The sequence below is a fragment of the Haemaphysalis longicornis genome, unplaced genomic scaffold, assembly GCF_048455015.1.
Source record: "Haemaphysalis longicornis isolate Haplotype H1 unplaced genomic scaffold, Haemaphysalis longicornis Haplotype H1 scaffold_2, whole genome shotgun sequence".
Lineage (NCBI taxonomy): Eukaryota > Metazoa > Arthropoda > Arachnida > Ixodida > Ixodidae > Haemaphysalis > Haemaphysalis longicornis.
The window spans coordinates 280,235,854-280,255,698 of NW_027526295.1; positions in this window are offsets into that span (position 1 = coordinate 280,235,854).

Genomic DNA, 19,845 nt, shown 5'->3' on the forward strand with positions numbered 1-19,845 from the left:
AAAAAGATTTCACTTTCTCTCCTGGCTCACCAACCATACCTTGGCGCCATACTTGCGCGCTCTGACGCAGTTCTTTCCGGCTCTGACGCGCCTCTGTGACGCACGAGACACTGCCCAGTGCGGCGCCGCGAACGCGAACCACAGCGCCAGCGCTCACCGTGCAACCGGAATCTGGTGGGCGGAGCATGCGCGTCGAGTGCTAAAAAAAAAAAGCGCGCGCAGGGCTTGGCGCAGCCAATGACTGCACGTACATCAAGGAGGGTGATGGATTGCCCTGTTTCTCTCGGTGGTCTTGCGCCGGGTCGATGACGTCGCGGCTTCCACAGTGCTTCGGAGGAGCTACTAGAGGAGGAGAGCCCCAGGCCTTATGGGCGGCCCCTTTTAATGAGCGATAACTCGGCTACTACTTAACGAATTTAAACAATTTTTGCGGGATGACGTTCCTTGGATAGTACTCCAGTGACTGCGCACGCAAAATCGTAACATTTGGCAGCCTATTTAGGGCCCCTTTAATGCCATTTTTCGTGTACAGCCGGTAAAACGCTTGTCTATAACAGCGATTTCAACTTCAACCAGCTACATCCGAAAACTGCCGAAACATACTCGTTCCAAACATGTCGGAGGCAAAAGCGAAGGGCTAAGACTTCAGAATTCCGCAGTAGTTTTATTCACATCCCGCTCCGGCGGGGCAGGATAGGGCTGAGAGTACGAACGCTGTGTTATAGACAAGCCTTTTACCGGCTGTACATGTGGCACGGGTGTAAGATGTCAAGCTTACAACTAATTTATTAAGCGGACTAATGGGGTGGAAAAGTCGTAATCCTAAATGTTTGTGTCTTTACATTTATAAAAAAGTCTCTTAGAATAGCATCATTGTTTCATGGCTGAAACGTCAGACAGTAAATCGCAGAGGAGAATATTTATACTATGATGAGCGTATAGAATAGAGGTACCAGCAGCACATAAAAGGCAACTGGAACAATCAGGATACAATGGCGGATCATTAAAGGAGTACTGACACGAAATTTTTATGTTACGTTTTTTTCGCTGCTATGCGTGCCTATGAGCCCACTAATCATAGAATGACAGATTAGACGGTCGAGCGCAGCGTAAACATTCATTTACGGCGTCGTTTATTCGTGCCAGTTTCGGTTTCGACTGAAAAACGCGGAGCGGCCGCCATGACAGCATGTATAACATGACGTCACCATTCTTGCCGTATCGCTGCCTCTCTGGAAGCGCGCGCGAGCGAGCGCACGCGCGCGCCCAGACCGGCCGAGGTTTTCGCCGTCCCCACAGGCCCGGGCAGCATGACGTCAGTCCCAAAACCATGACGTGTACACACGCCCGAGCAGCGCGCGCCAACCACAGCCAGCGCGTCGGCTTCGTCACGGGAGCCCCGACGTCGGCAGTTTGGGGCACGTAGCAGATGATGTCACGTCGGCCCGCTCTGGGCTTTCTCGTGCGGGCGAAGATTAAAATGGATTTTAAATATGTTTCGCTGAACGGTTGCTGTTGAAACTTGCTGGGAGATATCTCCTGATAAAAAGGAAGCGTTTTACATAGTTATCTCAGCTTTGAAATTTCGTGTCAGTACTCCTTTAACATAGCTTAAAAATTGCAGCGGGCCTAAAAAAGAGCCTTGAGAGAGACCTTGGCTAATAAAACGCGGTTTAGAAAAGCCGTTATTAGCATGAATGGCTTGGGACCTCCTTAGCAGAAAGACCCTCGAAAGCAACGCCCGAAGATTTTATTTGAGAAACATTGATTGATTGTAGGGTTTAACGCGCCGACGCAACGCGGGCGATGAGGCGCGCCGTAGTGGAGGGCTCCGGATTAATTTTGACCACCTGGGGATCTTTAAAGTGCGCCGAAATCTCGTACACACGGGCGTTTTTGCTTTTCGCCTCCATCAGAAAAGCGGCCGCCGCGACCGGGAATCGAACCCGCGACCTCGTGCTCAGCAGCGCAACGCCTTAGCCACTGAGCCACCGCGGCGGGTTATTTGAGAAACAACGTGTGACGATAATATATCAAAAGCAAATGCCGAGAAAGGATGCAAAGGACGCAAATCTCTTGTTATTGTTGCGTTCCTTCGGCAAAGAACGCAGCAGGGAAACAAATAGAAGCACGGTGAGTAGAAATCGTTCGCATCAAGCCAAATTGATTGTGGTCAGAATATTGGCTAAAAGAAATTGTCAGTCGTACTTGTTACGAAAAAGTACAAACAGGCCATAAGGTTTGAATTGAGAAAATTTTATAATAATCTTGAAAAGGCAATAAAAATCGGTACATTTATGGACATTAAACATATTGAGGTATTTGTAATAAAGCCAGAGGCACTTAAAACTGCTTACATTCTTAAAGAGGAAAGCTAAACAAAGGGGCAAATTTTAAGCGAACGCACATAAAAGAAAAGATTCACGCATCTCCACGAAGTGAATCATGACGAGCGGGCGCAGCACTGGAGATCGCCCTCACCGTAAATCACCCGTCAGAGAGCTTACTGCTGCTAAAACGATTTCCAATCCAATCCAATCCGATGTAATTCAATTCAATCCAAACCAATCCAACCCATTTCAATCCAATCCATTCCAATGCTCCTCACGCATGCGCAGAATGGCTCTCCAGGAGCACACTCTCCCTCTCCCTCTCTCTCTCTAACCTTTTGTGAACCTTTTATTTTGTTCTTGTTAACCTTTTGTGAATCTTTTGTTCCCAGATGTTTCGATTTACACAGTACTGTACGTCTCCCTCTCCCCCCCTCCCTCCCTCCCCCCCCCCCCTCTCTCTCTCTCTCTCTCTCTCTCTCTCTCTCTATCTATCTATCTATCTATCTATCTATCTATCTATCTATCTATCTATCTATCTATCTATCTATCTATCTATCTAACTTTTTGTGAACCTTTTATTTTGTTCTTGTTAAGCTTTTGTGAACCTTTTGTTCACAGATGTTCCAATTTACACGGTGCTGTGCCGTGATCACGGACGCCGGACGCCGCATAAGCCTCGGCTTTAAGGTGCTTCGTTCCTAAAAGCAACGTTCAAATCATTCCCTAATGGCGGTCAAACACTCCCTTCTAGCTACACCACCGTTAACCGGGCTCGATACGAGCGCGGCCTAAAACAAAGCCGGGCCACAGCGGCCACAGTGTTTCGCACTCATTAGACAACCGCCCTCAGAGCGGGAACATTGGCGTTTCAACAGAAGCTTCGCACGAAGCTTCTTCGATCGTCGCGCAACAGCGAGCGGGCCGCGTCGCGTCGGCCGGCTGTGCGGGACGCCCTCCCAGAAGGCTGTTATTGACTGCCTCCTCGGCCGCGCAGGCCTCCCCAGTGAAGTGCGAAGTCCGCCGCTTCTTCGACGCATCCGCGCACTTAAACGACGGCCCTCATCGGCCAATGTTTGGGAAGAAAGGCCCCCTTGAGCGCGCTCCACAGGACATGTATGCGCGCAACAGGCCATTGGCTGTCACGCCATCTTTAGCCGCCGCGGTTCCACGTAGCCAACTGCTGCTAGAAGAAGCATCTCGTCACCGCCGCCGCGCTCTCAGAAGACCGTCCATTACTAGCTGGCCACACACACTAGCACGCCCGTGTGCAGGCGGTTCTTCTCCTTGTTCTGGGCCATCGTGGCATGGACGTTTTGTTTCTTTGCTGCCTTCTCTCGAGACGGGCGGCTTGTCGCCGTCATTGTTTGCGTTCCGAGTTCGAAGCTGGCGTAGCGTTGAAGTCGCGCTCTTCTTTCGTTGACGCCACTTCGTGCAATCGTCGCCGTCCGCTGCGTTCGGCGGCTGCCGCGCGGTTGACGCCACGGCCGCTTCGGTGCTTGCTGTTCCTCCTCTCCTTCCGGCAGTGGTGGGCGGCGTGAATTCGTCGCCAAGCGACACCCGCAACAACGGCACCGACCACTCGGTGGTTTCAACATCTTTGTTATTTTTGCCCGACATGCTCGAAGTGGCCGCGAAGCCCCTGAAGCCAAGTGTGTATGCAAAACGCGTTTGGATGACTGAAATGGCAATCCTCTCATCCTACGTAACAAGCTTCTCGGAGGAAAGGGTGTAGTCGGAGGAGTTGGAGAGGAAGCGACGCGAAAACACTGTGGTGTAACCACCCGCCCTTCTTATTCCCAATTCTGAGAGTCATCTGAGTTTTCTCTTGGCAGGCACTCTGCAGACATATACATCTGCGGTAACTTCTTAAAGAAGCATCACCGATGAGGAAGAAAAAGAAAACTGTAGGAGTTCAAATGTTTTCCGCAGTTACAATGATCGTATAGTGCCTGCTGCCGGAAGCTTCTCCACTGCGCTGCCCTCACTCTGTCATCATTTCTTACATATCGTAACATATTCCGAGCGGATAGGTACAAAAACGAAGGTCTTTTATCTCGTTGAGGCCCCTGCAATTGCGGTCAAAGACATGCCTTCGCTGCGGAACGCTCACAAACGGTGAGCAGAACGCGAGAGAGGAGGGAAGGTTTCAATTTACACGAGCGCACGTCCGAACGCGAGTCTCATCAGTGCCTCGTTCAGCACGATCATTTACGCCAGCGAGCCCAGCGCACGATAAGGCACAAAAGGGGAGCCGGCGGTTTCGGCGCGGCATTTCACGCGGTCAAGGCGCCGCGCGAGCATTCAGGATTCCGCGCGGCGCACGCTTATGCGGCAAGGTCCTGGCGCGCGCGCACACGCGGTTTCGTATTACATATCGCCGGCAGTGTGAGAAAGGCCTGTACCGACGGTCTGGGCACATCGTGAGTGCTAATTTATCTCTCGGGTCGTATAATTGCGCCTCTTTTCATTAGGCGCTTAAGGAGTCGCCGCCGCGCCTCGCCGTGGGTAATTAGAAAGCGGGCCACGCTTGGCATTTCGGATCTGCCTCGCGCGGCTCGGAGCGGCCGACAACGCTCACGTCTTTCTCCGCGCGTGCGCATACATCGGCTCGCGCAGGTTCATCGGCGGGGCGTCCCTAATCCTGAAAGACACGCGGAGAAAAGGCGACGTCATGTATATGTCACTATACTGAGAATCGCCGACCGATGGTAGGGTAGGTATGCCATGCGCAAGCCCGCACTGAAGAAAGGAATGAGCTTCGTTACTTCTCTGAACGCGGCCTGTTTTTCCTGGTAGTACATGAACGCGGTGAACGCCTTGCCGGAGGCATCTTTTAGTACAGCTATACGTCGGAACGCTCTTTTCGAAGCGTCTCTCGTGCTTCGCTGAAACTACGCGGCTGCGAATCCATCCAATTGAAACTTGTGCGGCGGCTTTGAAGTCAGTGTGCTTCAGTACGGACGAAGAAGTTTCTTATTGCTGGGGCCGAACGTTCGGATTTACTCAGCATTGCGATGGAACAAAAAATTTGATTTAAGACAGCTTGGCGTCGAGCACTTGTTTTGCACAATTTTTCCAAGCGCAGCATCTAAGGTCTCATTTGATTGTTTTCATGAAATGCGTTTACATTAATGTCATCAAATTAACTAGCAAATGTGCACTAGTTCACGCAAGTAACATCTACTAACGAAGCTAGTCGTTTTTCGTTGTCGGTTTGCCGTGAACGTGAATGCTACTGGCAACGTTACAGTTATTTGCAGTGTGCGCGTGCAGCCGGCGTCTGTCGTCTCAGTTAGGCTTCTTCGTGATTTTACTCTCTCTCTCTCTCTCTCTCTCTATATATATATATATATATATATATATATATATATATATATATATATATATATAGCGAACCAGAATGGGAAATGAAGGGCTCGTTCAATTAAGACAGAAATAAGGTTTGCCAGTCAAGAATGCCTCGAAAAGCAAAGGGGAGAAGAATGCGGTAGGTCATTGAAACAGATGAAGAATTTTGAAAGACAGAAAGAAAGTGGGGAAAAAATTCCCTCCGGGTGGGATCCGAACCCACGACCTCCAGAATACCAACCCTTATTTCTGTCTTAATTCAACCAGCCCCTGATTTCCCATTCCGATTCGCTGCATGCATAGCGAGTGCCTCGGTTCTGGCAGTCTTGGTGCCGTAGGTAGCTTCCATAGGTAGCTGCATCTTCTCGTATTTTCTCGACAATGAAAGCTTCACCTAAGCGAGCGCAGTACACTCCTGGTCACCCTAAATGCTTCGATGCAAGAAGACAGGCTCTTTTAAATGGGAGTGCACGCTCGTGAAAAAGTCTTTGCCATATAAAAAGCAACAGTAGATGACGACGATGAGCTCCCGTTCCCACTGATTATTGTAGTTTTATTCGATATAATTTATAATGCCCTGTATGGCGGCACCAACGTGTCCAGTTTATTCTTAGAGCACCTGTGGTTGTAGAATTCAAGTTAGTTCCACTGCTGCAACATTTACATCCGCGTCAAGGAGGAACAAACCATCGCAGTAGCAAACAGTGATGTTACGTCCACACAAGTATGGGCGCAACCTAAGAACAGACGAAATAACAGCCAGGCTCTTCTGCTCTATTATGGTGCAGTGCTTTTCAGCTGGCGTCACCGTCCGGCTGGCGTATGCAAATACTTGTTCCAATGGAAGATGCGTTGCACCACCACGAGCTGTCACAATTTATTCAACAAGGGACTTGGAGTGGCGCCCCAATATGCTCCAGTGTGCATGAGTTCCACTCCCTCGCGTTAATTCTCTTCCAGCGCTTCGGTACCGGAGAGCACATTCCGCATTGTTCTTGGGTGCTCTGCCCCACCCTGGGAATGATGGTAACGAGGCATTAAATTAACGTAAAATAGAACGATGTGTTACAGGGCGGCAAATGTTATGACGACTGGAGCCATGCATGATGATGGTGCCTGCGCCCTCCACCTTGGCGACCCCTCCACACGCTACGCAATCTGCTCGCTACGTTGCGCAGCGCACGATGGCTCCTGTATAGCTGAGAATGCATGCACGCATACCATTAGACACAGCGTATCAAAGGCGAAAACCGCAGCAGCACTCTGCTTATTGCTCACGGAGCAGGCGCTTTCTCGGCGGCGTCGGGTATCAAGGCGTCGATAAATTATCGCACCGTATCCAAACCCATAGCCACGCAATTTATTCGATCAGTAGCAGATGCGTGGGGCGCACTTGGTTCTCTGCAGCTCCGTTGTGTGGGTCCGCAGGGGCGTATAATATACCGAACACAGGGCAGCCGCAAAGGCTCGATGGAGAAAACAAGGACTGATCACGCCCGCTATGTGCAACGTGCGCGGCGTTTGTAGACGTGCGCTAAGAATGAGTAATTAGAGAAGGAGCCCGCGAGATGGGAGCGCCGGCGCTGCTGACGCGAAGCAGAAACGGCGGCTCGGCCAATCAACGTTGCCCACGTCACACCGGAGAACCAATGAAGACGTGAGTTCCACATCCGCCTGGCTCATTTGCGAAACGAGGTGTTCAGTAATTAATTAACGACCACATCGCTTCATTAATTCCACCCTCTTCACGGCGCTGCAGGTATAAGATTACTATCTGCAATTGAACACCGCACCGCCGCCGCGCGCACATACAATTTTCGCGTCTTAGCGTGAGCTCGCAGGACGTGAGCACGCTCTCGCGAGCGGCGTATACGGCCGAGACCCGAGTTGAGGTCAGGGCGTCGGGATCGTTTAGATCTCGCAGCCAGCGCTGTGCCAGCGAGTGAGGGCCGCTGCACGGCTGCCTGTAGGCGCACGCCGGCGCAGAACACACACGCACGCACACGTATACTCGCTGGGCGGCCCGAGAGCAAACGCAAAGCGCGCGGTTCCGCTTCATCAATCATTTTCGCTCGCCGGCAGGGGCTCCGTGCAGTTGTCTAAATCCACGCGCCCGAGCGCACTAATGTCCAGGCGCAGACAATGGAGGTTTCAGTGGGTACAGGCCCACCCCAGTGAAAACCAGACCGTCATAGACGCCGGTTTTCGCACATCACGGTGATGGACAAATACTGCAGACTTGGGCGACTCCGACAACATTTTTCTCAATGTTATCCTGAAGCATGCTTAACCACATATTAAAACCGTCCATTCACTTATCTGCGTAACTACTATTTTCTGGCAAGGCGTTACCATGAACGGGACGAGCGTCCACGCCACTGGCAAGTTTGTCTATAGAAAAACAATAGTGTAAGTTTTTCTGTAGAAAAACTTGCACTTATAGTTTTGCACTAAATGTTTTTGCATTGTACTGCAAAAACAGTAAAAGTTCCATAAAGCGAAAAAGTCTGCGTCGGCGTTGTTTATAGCATCTTAATGGTACCTAAATGCCTATTAGCTGCAACGCCTGGTGTGGTCCCATAGCAACTGCAGAGTTGCTATGGAGTAGCCGGTAAGCTCAGGTCTCACCCAATGGTGCAGCAGTCACCGCTGCTTGCGAGGTATGGCGCCATGTGTTGCGCGTGCTGGCGCTGGAGCTGCTTCTGCTTTAAGGCAACGCCCACAATACAGGCATCTCCGTTAGGTGCCACGTCTTCTCATCAACGTTTAATCAGACATTAATGTTTTTTGTTGTTGTTGCTATTTCATGCGCGATATTTGTTTTTGTTTTGTTAAGGACATTCTACTCGCCTCAGCGAGCGGCAAAGCCCAGATATACATGTACCGATTAAAGCACTTGGAGGCTCCCACCAGATGCCTTCACTGTTCTTTGCATATTTTGTTCAAGGGAAGGGGGCGGGGGTTCGTCAGAAATACATCGTGTCACGATTTTACTTCTTCTTCTTCATCGTCATCAGAATCATTATCATCGCATCATCATCACTCTCCTGGTTGTGTCTACTGCAAGCCGAAGGCCTCTCCCAAAAATCTTCTACCACGTCTATCGAGTTCTAGCTGAATCCGCAAATGTTGTCTGCAAATGTTTAGTAGAATAGTCGAGCCTATAACCTTAAATGTCGTAACCCAGGTCAGCCGGGACAAATCTAGCACAAAAGTAGGGTATGAAATCAAAGACAATCACTATCGGGGGGAGTTTTCCCTGTATGGATGACGATTCATTATCTGGGCTGGTGGTTTGCTTTCCTTGGCAACGACTGTAAGATGTTAGTAGCAGTAATTAACTGTCAACTGTTGGCCAGATCTTCGCCACAGCAATTCCGTCGCCAAAAAAAAAAAAGAATCAGAAGCCCCATCTAACAATGGCGATGGTTGAAACGCGAAGCTTTCTTGCGTGCGAAAATCAAATGGCTGGGAGGTGCCACCTTCAAAGCCGCTGCAATAAAAGTAAAAGCTTTAACGATCAACGTGCAAACCGCATGAGAGTCAAAGTCAGAGCGTCAACGAAAGAAAACAACTGCCTGCGAGTCAAAGTCCAAACTCAGATGACAGCCAGCGAATCCTTCACGAGAAAACCGGGCACCCCCCTCCCCACCCATGGTTGTGATTGGACCACCATCGTCGTCAAAAATCCAAACTTCTAAAGTCTAGTGCCAAAGACCACTTCAACTCAGCCAATGCCCGCGCAACAAACCCAACGGAAACGCTGAGCGACCCGAATATGATGATGGTGCAATAGGTTAGACTCGGCTTCATACTGCGAGGTTCCCACGTTCGATTCCGACGCGGGATGCGTTTTTTTTTGTTTCATCATCATCATTATTCCCTCCCTATGTGTAAAGTTGGCTTTCCTGCAGTGCATTTTGGTTACAACACCGCCATCAGCTACATCAAGAAAGCTTCGTTTAACAAAAAAGCCGCCGTAGCGGCTCGTGTAGACGGCTTTCGTAACGACATCTGTGTTAGCGTTTCGTGGATTGCATGCCGTACAAACCCATGATTAAACATTGGTGAAAGGCAACTCCATGAAAGGTATTATGAATTGCAGCAGTAGTGCCTGCTAGGATAATTTAAAGTCTTCCACACTATAGCTTTCTTGTCCCCTCGAAATATGGGGCAGTTTTTGAAAGTATCTTCCATTAAATCCATATTCCTAACTAACTTCGCCAAGTTTGCGTGACAGGCATTGTAACTTAACCTTTTAAGAAATTGTAAACCTGTCAGAGAGATTGTGTTCTCAATAAATATGAACAACAAGAGCCAAATGTTTTATGTATACTTTCTTTCTTTAGCTTTACGGACTCTTCATATTTTTTCATCCCTCTGGCAGTGAACATATTACAGATTATAAGTATAGGTTCCTTGCAAACAAGAAACGTGTAACATTGCTTATTCACTGAAAAAAAAAATAGAACGGTTCCGTTAAAAAGCAAAGATGAAAGGGGTGGATTACTAGCGATTTTTCTACATTCACTGGATAACATAATTTAAGGGCACTCGTTGCGGATTACTTACATTCATGTCCGTGACGTACAGTTTATTACGTTGCAGATTACTTGATAGTGCGGCAAGGTCAACTTCCTTACTGACCTGCGAGAACTCAACTGGGGTCAGCCTCTTGGTACTAAGCTGTTAATTTACAGTAGAGTTGCAAGAGCACCCATGTGTAGAACCCAGATTGAACCGGCCAGATATCCCCGACAGAACACGAGCGGAGGTTTATAAGCAGCCGAGTGAACACACCAAACAGGAAATAAGCCAAATAATGTATAAACATTTCGGCACAGGATAGCCGACTGGCCAGTGCCCACATATGTACTTAGCCTTAAGACCCTACAGAAACACGCAGTGCAGCTAGTGCCGACGCCGCTCTGACACTATAGTCGATTCTCTCCGCATATACGTATTACGTGTCCTTCCCCCGATGCATTATAGACAGCAGTCACACTCACACCTACAGACACGCCACATGCTCTTCGTGTATAAAGTTGCGGTTCTGTTTTTCTTCCGTTCTTTCTTTTAGACCTCAATGAGCGTCCACGACCTGTTCTTTTCTGTCGCTAACGCTCTGCCTCGACAACTACCTCGATCACGACTCAACGACGCGGAGACGCGTTGGCGCGTTTTATTGCTCCTTTTCCCGTTTTCCATCGCCCTTCACCCTTCCTCCTCCTGCGTCCTCGGTCAGGTAAATTACAAGGCAGGCGAGAAAGCCGATCGTCGCCGCAAAGCTGTCGTTGACGGTGGCATATATGATGGCTCTCGCCTCCGGAAGAGCACTGCAGCGGGGCGGCCAAATCGTGTCCATATTGTTTCCTTCTCGCGCTCGATCCGGCGGCGGTGACGCGTGAACGTGTGTATACCCGTTCTTGTTTCTCCTCGTTTCCTATAGAACCTCGGCGAAATAGAGGCTCGGCACGCTACGTACTTGCTTGGAACCATACGCGAAGTCCCTCCCAAATCGGTGAAATTGCCGTTTGAGATGTCTGTGAGCGGCTTTCTGCGTCGCCTCATATACAGCGTGCGTGCTTCTTCCTTTGTTCGCTATTTGCGGCGCGTAAGGACAAAAGAAAAGGTGATGACAGGTCGGTGGGCGGTGCCCTTGGGGAGTTTTACCCAAGGGCTGTAAAGACCGGCTCACACAATGGCCCACAAATCGCCTTCCTCGTACTTCCGGAAACTGCGCGTTGTCCACGCTTGAATACGGTAGTAGTGATTCAATTAGCAGAAAACGCCCTGTTAGACGACCAATGGTCACAACCGTGTGCGTCTCTGTGGGTACGTTTACAGCAAGAAAAGTGTAGAAAAAACTCGAATAACATTATTTATTTCATGGTTCAGAAAACAAAAATCGGGTCTTCCAAAGCCACTTATATGGCTTGTGTGGCGGCAGGCAGTGAACATGCAACAATGGGATCCAATAAGGCAGGTCATAGTAAAAAAAAATGTGCCGGGGGAAATTTTTATCAAGAATGCATAGAAGATACACGCAGCCGAGAATACCTGCACGAACCATGAGTAATATACTACTTGAAATTCCTTAACGCTTTATTCAGTTCACAAGATGGAAAAAGAGCATGGAACTTTCTATGGAACTTCCTTATCTAGTCTTGTAACGCGGTGTCACAACTAAGAATCGCATAAATATGCTTGGGCCCGAGATCGCTAAAATGTTATAATGTTCTAAAATAGGTAGTCCAAGAGTGTTTGACAATTTTTCCTTTATTTAACAAAGAGCCAAAGTTCCGAACAACGTGAAGCTTTGATGACATTTATCCTCATTTTTACGACTTAAATCACGACTGAAGTGGATATTTGATCCCATCTATACTACGCAGATCACAAAATCTGTATGCCATTATCTCGCAGTATGGTGCAGTGTAAACCAATATGCATGAAATAGTTTTGCGAACAAACACAGGACACCAAATACTTAATTCTATAAAAAGCACGTGATATCGACCGGCAAAGGTTAGTACGCCGAGTGCGTAGTTCTGGTTAGATCCCTAGTACAAAAAGAACGTCGCAAGGTATACTTAGGGGAAGGTGCCTAGGAAAGACAGATGATGATGGTTGGATGTTAATGGCGCAAGGCCAACTGGGGCAAAGAGCGCCAAAACAATGGTTATGTATGAGGGATGAAGACGTAAACACTCAAATCGCTCAACAAGAACAAAAGTAAACTTAGTAAAATACAATGAGGATGGCTGGTGTAGAAGGACAGGTTTTAATTATGCGTGGTATGAAACTAGGTCCAAAAATTTTACTTCTGCTAAATATTTAAAAACACACTTTACAGAAAACATGGGATCGTCAGACAGGAAAAACGCCGGGTGTTGTGGAATGGGTAGTCTGTGTAGTTGTGGAAAGGGTTTGCGTTGTGTTGTCAAGTGTCTTGCATTGAATGAGTATGTGGATTACGGACAGGCCCTCTCCACAACCGCTACACATGGGTCTTGGCGATCCAGTGAGCAGATGGGAGTGTGCTACATGTGCGTGGCCTATCGTAACCTTCCTAAGGCCACTTCGGTGTGTCTGCTGTGTGTGTCGGTGGTGTACGGTCCTAAGCGTGGTATTATTAAGTGTAACTTTCTGTCTGTGTATTCCAGTCTGCTTGCCATATATTGCGAAGGTGATTTCTGACGTGTGGCTTGAGGTCAGTGTAGGGTACTGTCGGTATGTGCAGTGTATTTATAAGTGCAGCAGCAGCGGCCATCTTATCCGCGGTCTCATTACCGGCTTTCCCCGAGTGGCCAGGCACCCAACACACAGTAAGTTCAAGATTCGAGGCATATTCAGAGATAATGGTCTTTAGAACAAGATTGATGACGGGGTGTTTGAATGACCTTGAGGATGACAATGTATGCAACACACTAAAAGAGTATGTATAAATAACAGACTTAGGGATATTATGTTCAATGACATGACTTGCAACAAAAAATGGCATATGCCTCCGCCGTAAAAGCACTGGCGCTTACATTAAAGGTTCTTACTTGCAGCAAAACTGGGACCGTGCGCGGCACAGGACACGGTGGAGGCAGTTTTGGACGCATCACTGCAAAATTCTGCACAGTGATATTTACCCTGTAAAAACAAGAACTCAAAACTCAATTTTTTTCAATGTTTACGAATGACAAAATGCGTAGCACATGGCGAACTTTCCATGGTGGTAAAAGTGTGCTACAGGATGTTTTACAGGTATCTCAAAAGGAGACAGCCAGCTATGACGCTTGCTCTTTGACCCTGTGTGAAAAAGGTCGAGAAATGGATGGGCTAGTACGGTATGCGCCACACGAAAGGCGAAGCCTCAAGTTCAGCACTGCGTCGAGAATTTTGAGTGCTGTTTTGGTTGGCGACGCATAGAACACACTCCTATAGCTTCAAGCGAGATCCCACTGAGCTGGTAAAAACATGCAAGAGGAATTTTCTACCGTACCATAGGACTAGTTCGAGAGGATTTTAAGAATGTTGATTGTTTTCAGGTATTTATGTTTCAGTAGTTTTAATGTGAGGAATGAATGCGGGTTTCTCATCTAAAACTACGCCTAAAGACTTGTGCTCCTTTTTTAGAGAAACCGAGTCGCTGCTGGGTATAATTTCAGGATCTTCGTGGATCCCGTGCCTCTTCCAAAATGCGACGCAGGTACTTTTTGTAGTATTAAGTTTAAATCACCTTTGATCTGCCCAGCGAGCAAGTTTATTAACGCCTAGATAGCCATGGTGTTCGCTAATGAACAGATTACAGGATTTGAAAGATATCTGCACATTGTCTACATACATAGAGTAAGAGAATGTTCGAGGCAGGTCTCTCACCAGTGAGTTCATTTTTACAATAAACAATGTGCAGCTCAATACTCAGCCCTGGGCATGGTAAAAAGCGCACAACGCCGGGGACAGAAGAAAAGACAGTGACACGGGACGAGCGCTAACCGTGTCACTGTCCAGTGTCACTGTCTTTTTCTTCTGTTTCCGTCTGGTGCGCTTTTTACAATGTAGAAGTCGTATCACCAACTAGCCCGAATTTCTGCGTTGAATAGTCCGCCCTGAGGCACACTGTTTTCTTGCACATGAACTCTAAGACGCAGAACCTACTCGCACCTGAAATGTTGTAAGCCGAGTAGCTTTCAAGAGTGTTCAACATGTTAATAGATATTCCAAATGATTTCAAAATAAACGAGGATGCCGTAGTGCCATGTCGTGCCTTATGCTTTTTTTTTATATCAAAAAAATATGCTGACAAGGGGCAGGCTGTGTCTGTTGTCCTTTGAATTTCCGCATTCCTGTCCATACCTTGTGTGTGTCTGTGTATGAGTTTATGGATGTAAGGAAGGCGCGCCAAATATCCCTTTTCGCCTCACGGCACACACGCTTCCCTAGTGCTTTTGCCCGTTTAAAAGAGATGAGGATCTGTGATGTGAAGCACCGATGAAGCATACCCCACGCCTCGTCCTGGGCTTCTCGCGCTCGCCTACAGTCCCCATTTCCCCGGGGTCTCCCTGAGTTGCACGGGGCAGCACGAGGCCTTGATAATGGACTTTTCGGCGGCGTTGAGGATGTGCGCAGTGATGAGTTGGGCTGCTTCCTCCACGTGTAGGTGTGTTATGGATTTGTGGTAGTTTTGATGTTTTTGTAAATGTACTCCAGTTCGCTCTTGCTTCGTTCAACCTTTTAGGTAGAGTTGAACTGTTTGGACGTTTACCTATGTATGTTAGTGAGGTAGGGAAGTGGTCACCACCATATGGATCTGTGCCCACGTCCCACTGAAGTGATGCAAAGAGACTGCAGACCCAATGAACAAGTCAAGGTGTGAGTATGTGTTGTGTTCTAAATTATGGTATGTAGTCTGTTTTTTTTTGTTGAAAAGGCACGGTACCGAGAACGTTAGAAACTTTTCTATCAGGCGACCTCGGGCATCCGTGCGGGAAGAGCCCCACAGCGAATTGTGCGTATTCAGGTCGCCTATAAGGATGTCGGGCAGCTGGTCAACGAGCGCCTCGAAATCAGAGCTTGGAAGTGCAGAATCAGGAGGAATGTGAAGGGAGCATACCGTTATTAACCTGTTAAATATTATTGTGCGAATTACTACAGCCTCAAGGACAGTGTTCAAGGTGGTTGGGTGACATATGCTAAGGATTTCCGGGCGATTATGGCCACACCGCCCGACGAGTGCGTGCAGCCATCCCTGTCCTTACTGAATACCGTATAATTATTCAAGAAGTTTCTGTGTTCGGAATTTAAATGTGTTTGGACACACATCGCACTTGGCTGATTTGAATGCAGTATCTCGTACAGATCGTCAACATAATTAAGAAGGCCTTTACAGTTTCATTGAACATTTTATCTTCCCATTCTTAAGTGTTCATATCTACGGGAGTGTGATTATTTATGTAAGGTCTTTCGGGGCTTGGACTCTTGGAGGGTTTTTTTACCTTTTCTATTGACCTGGACGTCGCAGCCCGTTCCCTTGGCTGCATTGGAGGCAGGAACGGTCCGAAGTCCATCTCTTCGTCAGATGTCCGGGGTGTGCCCGGCGGAACAGACCACCTGGACTTAGCACCCTTTTGGGTGCCCTTTGGTTTTGCCGCCACCTCCGCAGGTGTCGAGTGGTCCACGGGCGGGGAAGGCGCTGCGGCAAAAACGGGAGCTTCTGCGCACCCCTCGTGTACATCTCCTGAGTGCCCTCGGGTGTACTGGGGGATGACGGAGTTGCGACAAAATGAAACATCGCTCCCAACGGTACTCGTGGCCACCGCAACCACTGGAGGCTCTGCATGCGCTACGGGGCCAGCCTGGGCTGCCGAGAACAACCCGTCCGGGAACTGGGGCAGGACGAAGACCGCCTTGAGTTACGGCTCACTCCCGATACCAGGCGCCGCTCCGCCCCAGGCGAGCTGCGTCAGCGGGCCTCTCCATAGGGAAGGAGGCAAACCTCTTAAGCGCCTCCGGAAAGGAGATGTTATCGGTCATTTTGATATTGATGATTTTTTTTCTTGCCGAAATTTTTTGCAGATCTGGGAGTGTGCTGCGTGTGGTCCCTGGCAGTTAGGACAAGTAAGTGTGCTGGACTCACACTTGACAGTGGGGTGGTCCTGTGCGGCGCATTTCGCACAGGTCGTTCGTTCACAGCAAGAATTTGGACCGTGCCCGAACCGCTGGCGCTTGAAGCAGCGGCGCGAGTTCGGTTATAGGGACGGACTGCACATCGAATAAAACCTGCGTTGATATATTCAGGTAAATTGGATCGGTTGATTGTCAAGATGATGTGCTTCGTGGAGATTTCCTGATTGTCTCTTTGAGTATTGATGCGCCTGACGGCCGTAACGCCCTGCTCGTTTAGGCCTTCAAGCAGTTCAGCATCAGTTTCGCCCAGCAGGTCTGGCTCAGAGATCACAGCCTGGGAGCTGTTCAGGCTCCGGTAGGGTGTGACCCTCATGTCCAGATCGAGGATGTGGGTTTGGGCAAGGAGGTTGGCAGCCTGTTGCTTGGTGTTGACTTCGACAAGGATTTCACCCGTCTTGACTTTTTTAGCCACATACTTCTCGCCTAGGATTGTCTGCGAGAATTTTAATATGAAGAATACGGACATCGACGCTACAGGTCTTGCTGAGTTAGCTGACTCAATCCCTAAAAAACGAAAATAGTCGTCAGGCATGGAAACGATGATTGTTGAGAGTAATGGAAAAGATACATCGGTGTGGCCCCTTTTCAGGGGCCGATCATGTTTGACGGCGGTTCACGATTTACCATAAGACATATAGAAGAGTCAGGGGACGGGGGTTCTATCTTCGCTCGGTTTACCCTGACGCCAAGAGAGGCATCGGAGCTCCCCACCTGGTAAGCAGACAGGGAGCCCATTTGCCGGAGCTTGACCACGGTTCCGACGGCTACCGTTTGGGGTTTCTATCTTTCACCTTACAACTCCTAGCCATGGTAGGAAACAGCGTGCGCATGGGGGCTCGGGGCCCGCGGTGTCGCCAATACCGTCACCTTGAAGGCACAAGGTGCCCCGTGCGGGGTCCAGGAAAGACAAGTATATGTGAAGAGAAATGACAGCTGCTCAGAAAGAAGGAGTGGAGAAGACTAACTTTTTGTAACAGGTTACTATGGAAGCATATTGACCAAATCTTCGATGATTTTGCGGAAACAAAGCGAGTCGGAAACCACGTCATTGCTTTTAGAACAGCTGTTTGTAATGCGAGAACCGGGTGTAGCTACGAAGATACGACCAATACAGTGACTGTGAAATCAATGTATGATGTAATGATCCGGGCACGTGACATAGTAAGTTATTTATAGATACGTTAAATAATAAATGGGTTATAATAGACTACTCGAGAACACTTCTCTGTTGCTGGAACGTCGCTCCGTAACTGGAGAAATAAAGAATGCTGTACGATGGCTCCTCAACTCAATTTCAATTTCACTTCATTTCGGAAATAAATACATGCATACAGTTATGTCCACGAGGCTTGTCAAAATGAGAATCGTATGTCTCCTGTCGAGGCCACCGCCCGGCGTGCAGATCGGAAAGCCGTGGATACACCAAAGAAAATAGAACAGTGGAAAAACTCTGCAATAGAATAGAAAATCGAACACTTCGAATATATGATAAAGACAGAACAAGGAAGCACACTTGGTAGAGAATAGAAATAAGATGTTGATTACATGCGCAGTGAAACTAGGTACATGTCTAACCAACAGATTGTTACAATTGTATACAAGGTAACCAGTTAACACAGGTGATGCATACCGCAATGCGTAAATTAGATATTGCATACAATCTTAAGCACGCAGGAAAGTCAGTTAAGACCGGAAGTATCCTGCAGCAGGAGATTTATTTTACTTTTGTATTGCCAGATAGTTTTAGAGTTATGAGCTTTATCAATTACGGAAGAATGGCTGTTACAGAGAAATACAATTTGATTATGTATAGTGTGGCTACCATAGTTCATCCTGCGTCTTGTTTCAACAAGGTAGTTCGCACGTAAATTGTATACCACCTCTCGTTGTAAATATTTGTCAAACAGGAGTACAATGTTATTTTTATTGTGGCGATAAAAAAAAGAAAAATTTGCCAGAAGAAACTGTATGTTCAGCGAATCGTATTTTTTTTAGAATATGAAAAATGAACCTTTCTGTTTTAGATATCAGGCTTACTAGTCGTAAAAATTTTCTTTGAAGTTACTGGAGCCGATCTGAGTTAGTTTTATTACCTAATTCCTGTACTAAATGACAATACACTAGGTTTGAATGACTAAGTGAAAGATACAGTTGTTTCTTCAACCACACTGGTAAGATCGGTTTGTGTCGGTACATCAAACCGGTTGACCTAGATATCTTGGCTTACTTGGCTAATGCAATACTTGCAATACTTGGCTAATGAAGCTTAACGAATATAAGTGTAAATCGATGAGGATCACTAGTAACCCATCAAAAGCTACAACCCCCTCGTACCTACTTAACAACTTCCCACTAAAAAACGTTTCTTTTTACAAGTACTTCGGTGTTGTCGTCTCTAATAACCTTTCGTGGCAGGCTCACATTGATTACATAACATGTAATGCTAACCGCACTCTTGGATATTTACGTCGAAATTTCTCTCTTGCTCCGGTAAACCTAAACTTCTTTACAAAACATCAGTGCGGCCAAAACTTGAATATGCGTCTTCTATTTGGTATCCTCCCGCTAACTCTCTCATGGACAGTATCGAATCCATTCAAAATCACTCTGCACGTTTTATTACGTCTAGCTATTTCCGGACTGCAAGTGTCAGGTCAATGAAATCAAATCTCAACCTGTCTAACCTTTCACTACGGCGCAAAAATTCACGTCTCTGTCTCTTTCATAAGATCTATCATACATTATAATAGAGCCCTCTCCTATTTACTGTTTTCGCCCCCAACCTGCATATCATCGCGCAGTGATCACCAATACAAAGTTGGCATCCCTTTCAGTCACATGAACCAATATTTCAACTCCTTTGCCCCCAAAACTTCCGGCGACTGGAACAACCTTCCAGCATTTATCGCATCGATCACTGACGCCAAAGCTTTCAAAACAGCCGTTTCGAACGCTGAATTGGGATTGCAGTACTGCATTTTTACATCCAGCCAGCCATCCATCCAGCCAGCCACACAGTCAGTCAGTCAGTCGGTCAGTCGATTCAACTCATTGGTGCCCGGCCAAAAAACCGGCTGCGTATCTATTAATTTATTTATTATTTATTTATTTATTATACCTCAACCCGCCCCCCCCCCCCCCGGGGGGGGGGGGGGGGTGTTACATGAGGGGTGGGTATTTTATACAGGAATTCTTCGATGTGCGTATTGAAAAGAATAGGGCTGGAGTGGTGCACGACGTGGGGCGGAAGGTCCCAATCCTTCGCTGTCTGAACAAAGAATGACCGAAGGTGAGCAGTTGTACGGCCATGCGCAGGGTAAACTGGGTTGTTGTGGTTAGTGCGGGAAGATATGCGGTGCGCGGGCAAGATAACAGATGCGTCGGACAGAGAGGGAAAAAGTTATGAAAAAGAACTAATCTAGCGGCTTTGCGTCCCAGTTCAGGATTGGGGAGATGGGCTTTGATCTTTAAGTTAGTAACGCTTGAG